Raw genomic sequence first — 11,969 nt, forward strand, 5'->3', positions numbered from 1 at the left:
ATTTAATGTCTTGGTTCTGCCCCAGGTCAAAGAAATGCTCCCAACATAACACCATCATCTAAATTACTACCCTGACTTTCCCACAGAACATACAACAGTACAGCACAAGAACAGGCCCTTCAGCCCACAATGTCTGTGTCCAACATGATGCAAAAACCATTTAATCTAGCTGCACATAATCCATATACCTACATGGCCTACATATTCATAAACCTATCCAAAACCCACTTAAATGCCACTATCATATCTGCCTCAAACACCAACCCTGGCAGTGCGTTCCATATGTAAAAATGTTGTTCAGTACATCTATCTATCTATCTATCTATCTATATACTATTAAAACTCAGATCTTCTATATGAATATATTTGTATCCTGGGTTTGGGTAGTTATCAGTGATTTCGGCAAAACGGTAAACCGTCGCGCCGTTGCACCGCCTTGATCACCAACCTCCCGTCTGACCGGCCGAGATATTTTCATTTAATTTGTTCGTATATTTTTTAAGTTACAGAGGTTGTAAAGCGCTGCCCCCCCCCCTGATTTATCGAAGTTTTGACAGAAGGGGGCGCTGCGGTGCGGATTAATCTTCATTGTGATGTCACAATGCCCCTGTGAGATGAACTCGAGCTGACCCCCCTCCCCCCCCCCCCCCCCCCCCGCGGTATTCAGCGTGTGATGTCACAATGGACAAACAGCTGCTATTGGGTGTCTGCTCTTTACAAATTTACATTTTTTTATGAGAAGCACTTGGTCAAGTCAAGTCAATTATATTTGTATAGCACATTTAAAAACAACCCACATTGACCAAAGTGCTGTACATCTGATAAGGTACTAAGGAAAAAACTGAAACATACAGTGGCACGCAAACAGTTCACAGCACCTCCTCAATGAGCCTCAAACGCTAGGGAGTAGAAATAGGTTTTGAGCCTGGACTTAAAGGAGTGGATGGAGGGGGCAGTTCTGATGGGGAGAGGGATGCTGTTCCACAGTCTAGAAGCTGCAACCGCAAAAGCTCGGTCACCCCTGAGCTTAAGACCGGAAGCTTAGTGACCGGAAATTTTGTGAAAAGACACTGAGAGTGTGTCTGGGGGAAGAGAGATCGTTGCGGAGGGGGCTTGGTGGTGGGGGGAAAGAGGGGTACTGGGAAAAGGGGAGGTCCCCCTTCCCCCCTCAACCCCTTCCTCCCCCCTCCTTCTCACCTCCATCCCCACTCCCTCCTAAAACTCCTCCCCCTCCCTCCCCAACTCCCTCCACCCTCCCTCCCCCCTCCCCCTAACTCCCCCCATCCCCTCCCTCCCTCCCCCCCTCCCTTCCCCTCTCCCCTCCCCCCTCCCTCCCTCCTCCCTCCCCCTCCCCCCCACACCTCTCCCTCCCCCCATCCCCCTCCCCTCCCTCCCCCTCCCCTCCCCCTCCACACCTCCCTTCTCCCTCCCTCCCCTTACCCCCCCACTCCCCTCCCAGTTACAATGGAAACCCTACGAAGACGGGCCCAATGGGGAAAGAGGGGTACTGGGAAAAGGGGAGGTCCCCCTCCCCCCCTCCCTCGCCCCTCCTTCCCCCCTCCCTCCCCCCTCCCTCCCCCCTCCCTTCCCCCTCCCTCCCCTACCCCTCTACCCCTCTCCCTCCCCCCTCCCCCCCTTCCCCCTCCTCTCCCCTCCCCTCCCCCCTCCCTCCCCCTCCCCTCCTCCCTCCCTTCCCTGCCTCCCCTCCTCCCGGTTACAATGGAAACTCTACAAGGACGGGCCCAACGGGGAAAGAGGGCTACTGGGAAAAGGGGAGGTCCCACTCCCTCCCCACTTCCCCCTCCCCACTTCCCCCTCCCTCCCCCTCCCTCCCCATCCCCCCTACCCGCTCCCGCCCCTCTCCCTCCCCCCTCCACCCCTTTCCCCCTCTCCTCCCCACCTCCCTCCCCCTCCCCTCCTCCCTCCCCACCTCCCTCTCCCCTCCTCCCTCCACACCTCCTTCCTCCCTCCCTCCCCCTTCCCTTCCTCCCCTCCTCCCGGTTACAATGGAAACCCTACGAGGATGGGCCCAACGGGGAAAGAGAGGTGCTGGGAAAAGGGGAGGTACCCCTCCCTCCCCCTCCCTCCCTACCCCTCTCCCTCCCCCGCCCCCCCTTCCCCCTCCCTCCCCCCTCCCTTCCCCTCCCCTCCTCCCTCCACACCTCCCTCCTCCCTCCCTCCCCCTTTCCTCCCTCCCCTCCTCCCGGTTACAATTAAACCCTACGAGGACGGGCCCAACGGGGAAAGAGGGGTACTGGGAAAAGGGGTGGTCCCCCTCCCTCCCCTCTCCCCCTCCTTCCCCCTCCCCCCCTACACCCTCCCTCCCCTCTCCCTCCCCCCTCCCCTCCCCCTCCCTCCCCATCCCCCCCTTACCCCCTCCCTCCCCTCTCCCTCCCCCCTCTCCCCTTTTCCCCCTCCCCTCCCCCGCTCCCTCCCCCTCCCCTCCTCCCTCCCTCCCCCTTCCCTCCCCCCACTCCCCTCCCGGTTACAATGGAAACCCTACGAGGACGGGCCCAACGGGCACACTTGTGCTAGTCTATCTATCTATATACTATTAAAACTCAGATCTTGTATATATGTACCTATCTTTCTATCACAGCTGCTATTGGGTGTTTAGAGGTTTTAAATTTACATGTACCTATCTTTCTATCACTGATTTCGGCTGATTTCGGCTGATTACGGCAAAACGGTAAACCGCAGCGCCACAATTTTTGCACCGCCTTAATCACACCGCTGGACGCTTGCCGAAAATGATATTTTTATTTAATTTGGTCGTGTATTTTTTAAGTTACAGAGGTTTAAAAGTCAAAACATTTTTTCTCTCAGTTATTTCGGCCGATTTCGGTAAAAACGCTGAACCGTTTTTGCACTGCCTTAATCACCACGCTGAACGCTGCTGGAAAATGATTTTTTTTATTTGATTCGGTCGTGTATTTTTTAAGTTACGGAGGTTTTAGTAAAAAAAAAGATTCCAGCCGTTTTTTTCCATTGCCTTCAGCGTGTTGACGTCAAAATGCCCATGTGACAAGAGCTCGCCCTTGTAACAATGATGCTAAGAGTGTGTCTGGGGAGAGAAAATGGGGGGGTCTGAGAATGGGGACTGGGGAGTGGGACAACAGGGGTCGTGCGGAGGGGACTTGGTGGTGGGGGAAAGAGGGGTACTGGGAAAAGGGAGGTCCCCCTCCCTCCCCTCTCCCCCCTCCCTCCCTCCTCACCTCCCCCCTCCACCCCCTCTCTCCCTCCCCCCCCACACCTCCCCCCCACACCTCCCCCCCATCTCTCCTCACCCTCCCCTCCCTCCCTCCCCCCCTCCCTCCTCCACACCTCCCTCCCTGGTGTGGGGAGAGTAAGAGTGGGGCTGGGGGAGCAGAGAATGGGGGGTGTGGGGACGGGCCCAACGGGAAAGGGAGGTCCCCCTCCCTCTCCCCCCTCCCTCCCCCCCTCTCCCCCCTCCCCTCCCCCCCCTCTCCCCACCCTCTCTCCCCCCCTCCCTCCCCCCCTCCACACCTCCCCCCCATCTCTCCTCACCCTCCCCCCTCCCTCCCCCAATCCCTCCACACCTCCCTCCCTGGTGTGGGGAGAGTAAGAGTGGGGCTGGGGGAGGACAGAATGGGGGGTGTGGGGTCGGGCCCAACGGGCCCGCTTTGCTAGTCTATATACTACTAAAACTCAGATCTTGTGTTATATATATATATAACACTGATGTCGGCTGAATACGGCAATTCCGGCAAAACGGTGAACCGTAGCGCCACGATTTTTGTACCGCCTTAATCAGCATGCGGTTCGCTGCTGGAAAATTATATTTAAGTTACAGAGGTTTAAAAGTGCTGCCCCCCCTGATTTATCGAAGTTTTGACAGAAGGGGGGCGCTGCGGTGCGGATTGTGATGTCACAATGCCCCTGTGAGATGGACTCGAGCTGACCCCCCTTCCCCCCCCCCAGCGGTATTCAGCGTGTGACGTCACAATGCCCCTGTGCTACATTGTTGCGAAGAGCTGTCAAGTCAAGTCCATTTTATTTGTATAGCACATTTAAAAACAACCCACGTTGACCAAAGTGCTGTACATCTGATTAGGTACTAAGGAAAAAATGAAACATACAGTGGCACGCAAACAGTTCACAGCGCCTCCTCAATGAGCCTCAAACGCTAGGGAGTAGAAATAGGTTTTGAGCCTGGACTTAAAGGAGTCGATGGAGGGGGCAGTTCTGATGGGGAGAGGGATGCTCTTTCCACCCTCCCCCTCTCTCCCTCCCCCCTCCCCCCTTTCCCCCCTCCCCCCCTTTCCGCCCTCCCCTTCCACCCTCCCCTCCCCTCCCCCCTCCCTCCCCCTTCCCTCCCCCCACTCCCCTTCCCCCTTCCCCCTCCCCTCCTCCCTCCACACCTCCCTCCTCCCCCCCTCCCCCTTCCCTCCCTCCCCTTCTCCCGGTTACAATGTAAACCCTACGAGGACGGGCACAATGGGGAAAGAGGGGTACTGGGAAAAGGGGAGGTCCCCCTCCCTCCGCCCTTCCCCTCCCCCCTCCCTCCCCCTCCCCCTCTCTCCCTCCCCCTCCCCCTCTCTCCCTCCCCCCTTCCCCCCCTCCCCTTCCCCCCCTCCCCTCCCCTACCCCCTCCCTCCCCCTCCCCTCCTCCCTCCACACCTCTCTCCCTCCCCCTTCCCTCCCTCCCCTCCTCCCGGTTACAATGGAAACCCTACGAGGACGGGCCCAACGGGCACACTTGAGATGGGTGCTACAGTGAGAAGCACTATGTGACCGCAAATGTTTCAAAACAAGCACTTAAAAAGCACTTATCTCTTTTTAAAGTATATTTTTTTATTGCAAGTCACTTAACATACACAGATCAGCATTGGGCCCATATGCTGGTGGGCCACCGGGGCAAGTGTTTCGAAAAAAGCACTGAGAGTGTGTATGGGGAGAGAGAGAATGGGGGGGGGGGGGGGTCTGTGAATGGGGACTGGGGACAACAGGGGTCGTTGCGGAGGGGGCTTGGTGGTGGGAGAAAGAGGGGTACTGGGAAAAGGGGAGGTCCCACTTCCCCCATCAACCCATTCCTCCCCCCTCCTTCCCACCTCCATCCCCACTCCCTCCCCCCTCAATCCCAACCTCCATCACCACTCAGCCCCTAACTCCCCCCCTCCCTCCTTCCCTCCATCCCACCCTCCCCCACTCCCTCCCCCCTCCCTCCACCATTCCATCCCTCTCCCCCTCCCCCCTCCTTCCACCATCCCTCCACCCCTCCCGGTTACAATGGAAACCCTACAGGGACGGGCCCAACGGGGAAAGAGGGGTACTGGGAAAAGGGGAGATCCCCCTCCCTCCCTCCCCCCTCACTCCCCCTTACCTCCCCCTACCCCCTCCCTCCCCTCTCCCTCCCTCCTCCCCCTTCCCCCCTCCCCCCCTCCCCTCCCCCTCCCCTCCCCTCCTCCCTCCACACCTCCCTCCTCCCTCCCTCCCCCTCCCCTCCCTCCCCTCCTCCCGGTTACAATGGAAACCCTACGAGCACGGGCCCAATGGGGAAAGAGGGGTACTGGGAAAAGGGGAGGTCCCCCTCCCTCCCCCCTCACTCCCTTCTCCCTCCCCCCCTCCCTCCCCCTCCCCTTCCCCCCTCCCTCCCCTTCCCCCTCCCCCTACCCCCTACCCCCTTCCCTCACCTCTCCCTCCCTCCCTTCCTCCCTCCCCTCCCCCCATCCCTCCCCCTCCCCTCCCCCCTCCACACCTCCCTACTCCCTCCCTCCCCCTTCCCTACCCCCACTCCCCTCCCGGTTACAATGGAAACCCTACGAGGACGGGCCCAACGGGCCCGCTTTGCTAGTATACTATTAAAACTCAGATCTTGTATGTTTGTATATATATTTCTCTGATGTCGGCTGAATACGGCAATTTCGGCAAAACGGTGAACCGTAGCGCCACGATTTTTGCACGGCCTTAATCACCACGCGGTTCACTGCTGGAAAATGATATCTTTATTTAATTCGGTCGCACATTTTTTAAGTTACAGAGGTATTAAAGCGCTGCCCCCCCCCCTCATTTATCGAAGTTTTGACAGAAGGGGGGCGCTGCGGTGCGGATTAATCTTCATTGTGATGTCACAATGCCCCTGTGAGATGAACTCGAGCTGACCCCCTTCCCCCCCCACCCCCGCGGTATTTAGCGTGTGACGTCACAATGCCCCTGTGCTACATTGTTGCGAAAAGCTGTCAAGTCAAGTCAATTTTATTTGTATAGCACATTTAAAAACAACCCACGTTGACCAAAGTGCTGTACATCTGATTGGGTACTAAGGAAAAAAATGAAACAAACAGTGGCACGCAAACAGTTCACAGCGCCTCCTCAATGAGCCTCAAACGCTAGGTTTTGAGCCTGGACTTAAAGGAGTCGATGGAGGGGGCAGTTCTGATGGGGAGAGGGATGCTCTTTCCACCCTCCCTCCCCCCCTCCCGGTTACAATGGAAACCCTACGGGGACGGGCCCCCTCCTCCCCCTCCCTCCCCCTCCCCCCTCCCTCCCCCTCCCCCCCCAACCCCTCCTTCCCCACCCCCTCCCTCCTCCCTCCCTCCCACTTCCCCCCCTCCCCTCCTCCCGGTTACAAAGGAAACCCTACGAGGACGGGCCCAACGGGGAAAAAGGGGTACTGGGAAAAGGGGTGGTCCCCCTCCTTCCCCCTCCCTCCCCCTCCCCCCCTACCCCCTCCCTCCCCTCTCCCTCCCCCCTTCCCCCTCCCCTGCCCCTCCCTCCCCGCCCTCCCTCTTCCCTCCCTCCCTCTTCCCCCTCCCTCCCCCTCCCCTCCTCCCTCCACACCTCCCTCCTCCCTCCCTCCCTCTTTCCTCGCTCCCGTCCTCCCGGTTACAATGGAAACCCTACGAGGACGGGCCCAACGGGGAAAGAGGGGTACTGGGAAAAGGGGAGGTCCCCCTCCCTCCCCCCTCCCCCCTCCCCTCCCTCCACTTCCCCCCTCCACTCCCCCCTCCCCTCCCCCCCTCCCTCCCCTCCCCTCCACCCTCCACCTCCCCTCCACCCTCCACACCTCCCTCCTCCCTTCCTCCCACTTCCCTCCCTCTCCTCCTCCCGGTTACAATGGAAACCCTACGAGGACGGGCCCAACGGGGAAAGAGGGGTACTGGGAAAAGGGGAGGCCCCCCTCCCTCCCCCCCCTTCCCACCCCCCTCCCCCCTTCCCCTCTCCCTCCCCCCTTTCCCCCCTTTCCCCCCCTCCCCTTCCCCTCCTCCCTCCCCCCTCCCGGTTACAATGGAAACCCTACGGGGATGGGACCCCTCCCCCCCCCTCCCCCCACCCCCCTCCCTCCCCACCCCCATCCCTCCCCTCTCCCTCCCCCCTTCCCTCCCCCCTCCCCTCCTCCCTCCACACCTCCCTCCTCCCTCCCTCCCCCTTCCATCCCTCCCCTCCTCCCGGTTACAAAGGAAACCCTAAGAGGTCCTTCTACAGTTGTACCGGGCCCTGGTGAGACCGCACCTGGAGTACTGTGTGCAGTTTTGGTCTCCAAATTTGAGGAAGGATATTCTTGCTATGGAGGGCGTGCAGCGTAGGTTCACTAGATTAATTCCCGGAATGGCGGGACTGTCGTATGTTGAAAGGCTGGAGCGATTGGGCTTGTATACACTGGAATTTAGAAGGATGAGGGGGGATCTTATTGAAACATATAAGATAATTAGGGGATTGGACACATTAGAGGCAGATAACATGTTCCCAATGTTGGGGGAGTCCAGAACAAGGGGCCACAGTTTGAGAATAAGGGGTAGGCCATTTAGAACGGAGATGAGGAAGAACTTTTTCAGTCAGAGGGTGGTGAAGGTGTGGAATTCTCTGCCTCAGAAGGCAGTGGAGGCCAGTTCGTTGGATGCTTTCAAGAGAGAGCTGGATAGAGCTCTTAAGGATAGCGGAGTGAGGGGGTATGGGGAGAAGGCAGGAACGGGGTACTGATTGATAGTGATCAGCCATGATCGCATTGAATGGCGGTGCTGGCTCGAAGGGCTGAATGGCCTACTCCTGCACCTATTGTCTATTGTCTATTGTCTATAGCACGGGCCCAACGGGGAAAGAGGGGAACTGGGAAAAGGGGAGGTCCCCTTCCCTCCCCCCATCCCCCTCCCCCCTCCCCTCCCCCCACCCTCCCCCTCCCCCCCATCCCCTCCCTCCCCTCTTCCCTCCCCCTCCCCCCTCCCCCCCTCCCCTCTCCCCCTCCCTCCCCACCTCCCTCCTCCCTCCCTCCCCCTTCCCTCCCTCCCCTCCTCCCGGTTACAATGGAAACCCTACGAGGACGGGCCCAACGGGGAAAGAGGGGAACTGGGAAAAGGGGAGGTCCACCTCCCTCCCCCTTCCCCCTCCCCTCCCCCCTCCCTCCCCCTCCCTCCACCTCCCCCCCTACCCCCATCCCTCCCCTCTCCCTCCCCCCTCCCCCCTTCCCCCTCCCCTCCCCCCCTCCCTCCCCCTCCCCTCCTCCCTCCACACCTCCCTCCTCCCTTCCTCCCCCTTCCCTCCCTCCCCTCCTCCCGGTTACAATGGAAACCCTACGAGGACGGGCCCAACGGGGAAAGGGGTACTGGGAAAAGGGGAGGTCCCCCTCCCTCCCCCCTCCCCTCCCCCCCTCCCTCCCCCCCTCCCTCCCCCTCCCTCCCCCTCCCCCCCTATCCCCTCCCTCCCCTCTCCCTCCCCCTCCCCCCTCCCCTCTCCCCCTCCCTCCCCACCTCCCTCCTCCCTCACTCCCCCTTCCCTCCCTCCCCTTCTCCCGGTTACAATGGAAACCCTACGAGGACGGGCCCAACGGGGAAAGAGGGGTACTGTGAAAAGGGGAGGTCCCCCTCCCTCCCCCTTCCCACCTCCCCCCCTCCCCCCTCCCTCCCCCCCTCCCTCCCCCTCCCCCCCTCTCCCTCCCCTCTCCCTCCACCCTCCCTTCCCCCTCCCCTCCCCCTCCCTCCCCCTCCCCTCCCCCCTCCACACCTCCCTCCCCCTTCCCTCCCCCCCACTCCCCTCCCGGTTGCAATGGAAACCCTACGAGGACGGGCCCAACGGGCACACTTGTGCTAGTCTATCTATATACTATTAAAATTCACTTCTTGTTTATAAATAGTTTTGTATCCTGGGTTTGTGTATATATCAGTGATTGCGGCAAAACTGTAAACCGTCGCGCCACGGTTTTGGCACCGCCTTGATCACCAACCTCCCGGCTGACCGGCCGCGATATTTTCATTTAATTTGTTCGTATATTTTTTAAGTTACAGAGGTTGTAAAGCGCTGCCCCCCCTGATTTATCGAAGTTTTGACAGAAGGGGGGCGCTGCGGTGCGGATTAATCTTCATTGTGATGTCACAATGCCCCTGTGAGATGAACTCGAGCTGACCCCCCCTCCCCCCCCCCCTCCCGCGGCATTCAGCGTGTGATGTCACAATGGACAAGCAGCTGCTATTGGGTGTCTACTCTTTACAAATTTACATTTTTTTATGAGAAGCACTTGGTCAAGTCAAGTCAATTTTATTTGTATAGCACATTTAAAAACAACCCACATTGACCAAAGTGCTGTACATCTGATAAGGTACTAAGGGAAAAAAATGAAACATACAGTGGCAAGCAAACAGTTCACAGCACCTCCTCAATGAGCCTCAAACGCTAGGGAGTAGAAATAGGTTTTGAGCCTGGAATTAAAGGAGTGGATGGAGGGGGCAGTTCTGATTGGGAGAGGGATGCTGTTCCACAGTCTAGGAGCTGCAACCGCAAAAGCTCGGTCACCCCTGAGCTTAAGACCGGAAGCTTAGTGACCGGAAATTTTGTGAAAAGACACTGAGAGTGTGTCTGGGGGAAGAGAGATCGTTGCGGAGGGGGCTTGATGGTGGGGGGAAAGAGAGTGTCTGGGGGAAGAGAGATCGTTGCGGAGGGGGCTTGGTGGTGGGGGGAAAGAGGGGTACTGGGGAAAGGGGAGGTCCCCCTTCCCCCCTCAACCCCTTCCTCCCCCCTCCTTCCCACCTCCATCCACACTCCCACCTAAAACTCCTCCCCCTCCCTCCCCAACTCCCTCCACCCTCCCTCACCCCTCCCCCCTAACTCCCCCCATCCCCTCCATCCCTCCCTCCCCCTCCCTTCCCCTCTCCCTTCCCCCTCCCCTCCCTCCACCTCCCCTCCCCTCCACACCTCCCTCCTCCCTCCCTCCCCTTACCCCCCCACTCCCCTCCCAGTTACAATGGAAACCCTACGAAGACGGGCCCAACGGGGAAAGAGGGGTACTGGGAAAATGGGAGGTCCCCCTCCCCCCTCCCTCCCCCCACCCTCCACTCCCTCCCCCTCCCCCTCCCTTCCCCCTCCCTCCCCCTACCTTCCTACCCCTCTCCACTTCCCCCCTCCCCTCCCCTCCCCCCTCCCTCCCCCCTCCCTTCCCCCTCCCTCCCCCTACCCCCCTACCCCTCTCCCCTTCCCCCCTCCCCACCCCTCCCCCCTCCCTCCCTCCCCCTCCCCTCCTCCCTCCCTTCCCTGCCTCCCCTCCTCCCGGTTACAATGGAAACCCTACAAGGACGGGCCCAACGGGGAAAGAGGGTTACTGGGAAAAGGGGAGGTCCCCCTCCCTCCCCACTTCCCCCCTCGCTCCCCCCTCCCTCCCCCTCCCCCCCTACCCCCCTCCCTCCCCTCTCCCTCCCCCCTCCACCCCTTCCCCCCTCTCCTCCCCACCTCCCTCCCCTCCCCTCCTCCCTCCCCACCTCCCTCCCCCTCCCCTCCTCCATCCACACCTCCCTCCTCCCTCCCTCCCCCGCCCCCCTCCCCCTCCCTCCCCCTCCCCCCCTACCCCCCTCCCTCCCCTCTCCCTCCCCTCTCCCTCCCCCCTCCCTCCCCCTCCCCCCCTTACCCCCTCCCTCCCCTCTCCCTCCCCCCTCTCCCCCCTTCTCCCCTCACCCGCTCCCTCCCCCTCACCTCCTCCCTCCCTCCCCCTTCCCTCCCCCCACTCCCCTCCCGGTTACAATGGAAACCCTACGAGGACGGGCCCAACGGGCACACTTGTGCTAGTATACTACTAAAATTCAGATCTCGTGAATATATGTTATGTATGTATCTGCGGTTTCGCTGATTTCGGCAAAACGGTCAACTGTAGCGCCACGATTTTTGCACCGCCTTAATCGCCACGCTGACAGCTGCTGGAAAATGATCTTTTTGTTTAATTCGGTCGTGTATTTTTTAAGTTACAGAGGTTGTAAAGCGTCCCCCCCCCCTTCATGAATAATTGATGATCCTTTAGGGGGCGCTGCGGTGCGGCTGCGGTCAGTACGCATGCGCGGAATCTCCTCACTCTGTGCTCAGCACGCATGCGCTGCATCTCCTCACGCGCACCAAAAAAATGGACGCCGTTAGCGGCGCCAGCCCGCGATCACCGGCTCAACTCTCCTCTCTCCACTTGCTTCTCTCCTCTCTCCCACACCAGGGAGAACATCTCCCCGCTATCCCACCCCCCCGGGCCTTTGAATGATGCTATCTCCCGCACCCCCCCCCCCCACGGACTTTTCACTGATCCGATCCCCCGCACCCCCCCCCCCCCCGGGCCTTTAACTGATGCTAAGAGTGTGTCTGGGGGAGAGAAGATGGGGGGGGGCTGATAATGGGGAATGGGACAACAGGGGTCGTGCGGAGGGGACTTGGTGGTGGGGGAAAGAGGGGTACTGGGAAAAGGGGAGGTCCATATCCCTCCCCTCTCCCCCATCACTCCCTCCTCCCCTCCCCCCCACTCTCTCCCCCCCTCCCTCCCTCCCCCTCCACAAATACCACCCCATCTCTCATCACCCTCCCTCCCCCCCTCCATCCTCAACACCTCCCTCCCTCCACCACTCCCTCCCCCTCGATCCCTCCACACCTCCCTCCCCCAAACTTCCCTCTCCGTCACTCCTCCCCCCTTCACTCCCTCCCCCCTCCCAGATACAAACCCTAAGAGGACGGGCCAAAGGGGAGAGTGTGGGGAAAGTAAGAGTGGGGCTGGG

This window comes from Rhinoraja longicauda, unplaced genomic scaffold, assembly GCF_053455715.1.
Source record: "Rhinoraja longicauda isolate Sanriku21f unplaced genomic scaffold, sRhiLon1.1 Scf000119, whole genome shotgun sequence".
NCBI classification, from domain to species: domain Eukaryota; kingdom Metazoa; phylum Chordata; class Chondrichthyes; order Rajiformes; family Arhynchobatidae; genus Rhinoraja; species Rhinoraja longicauda.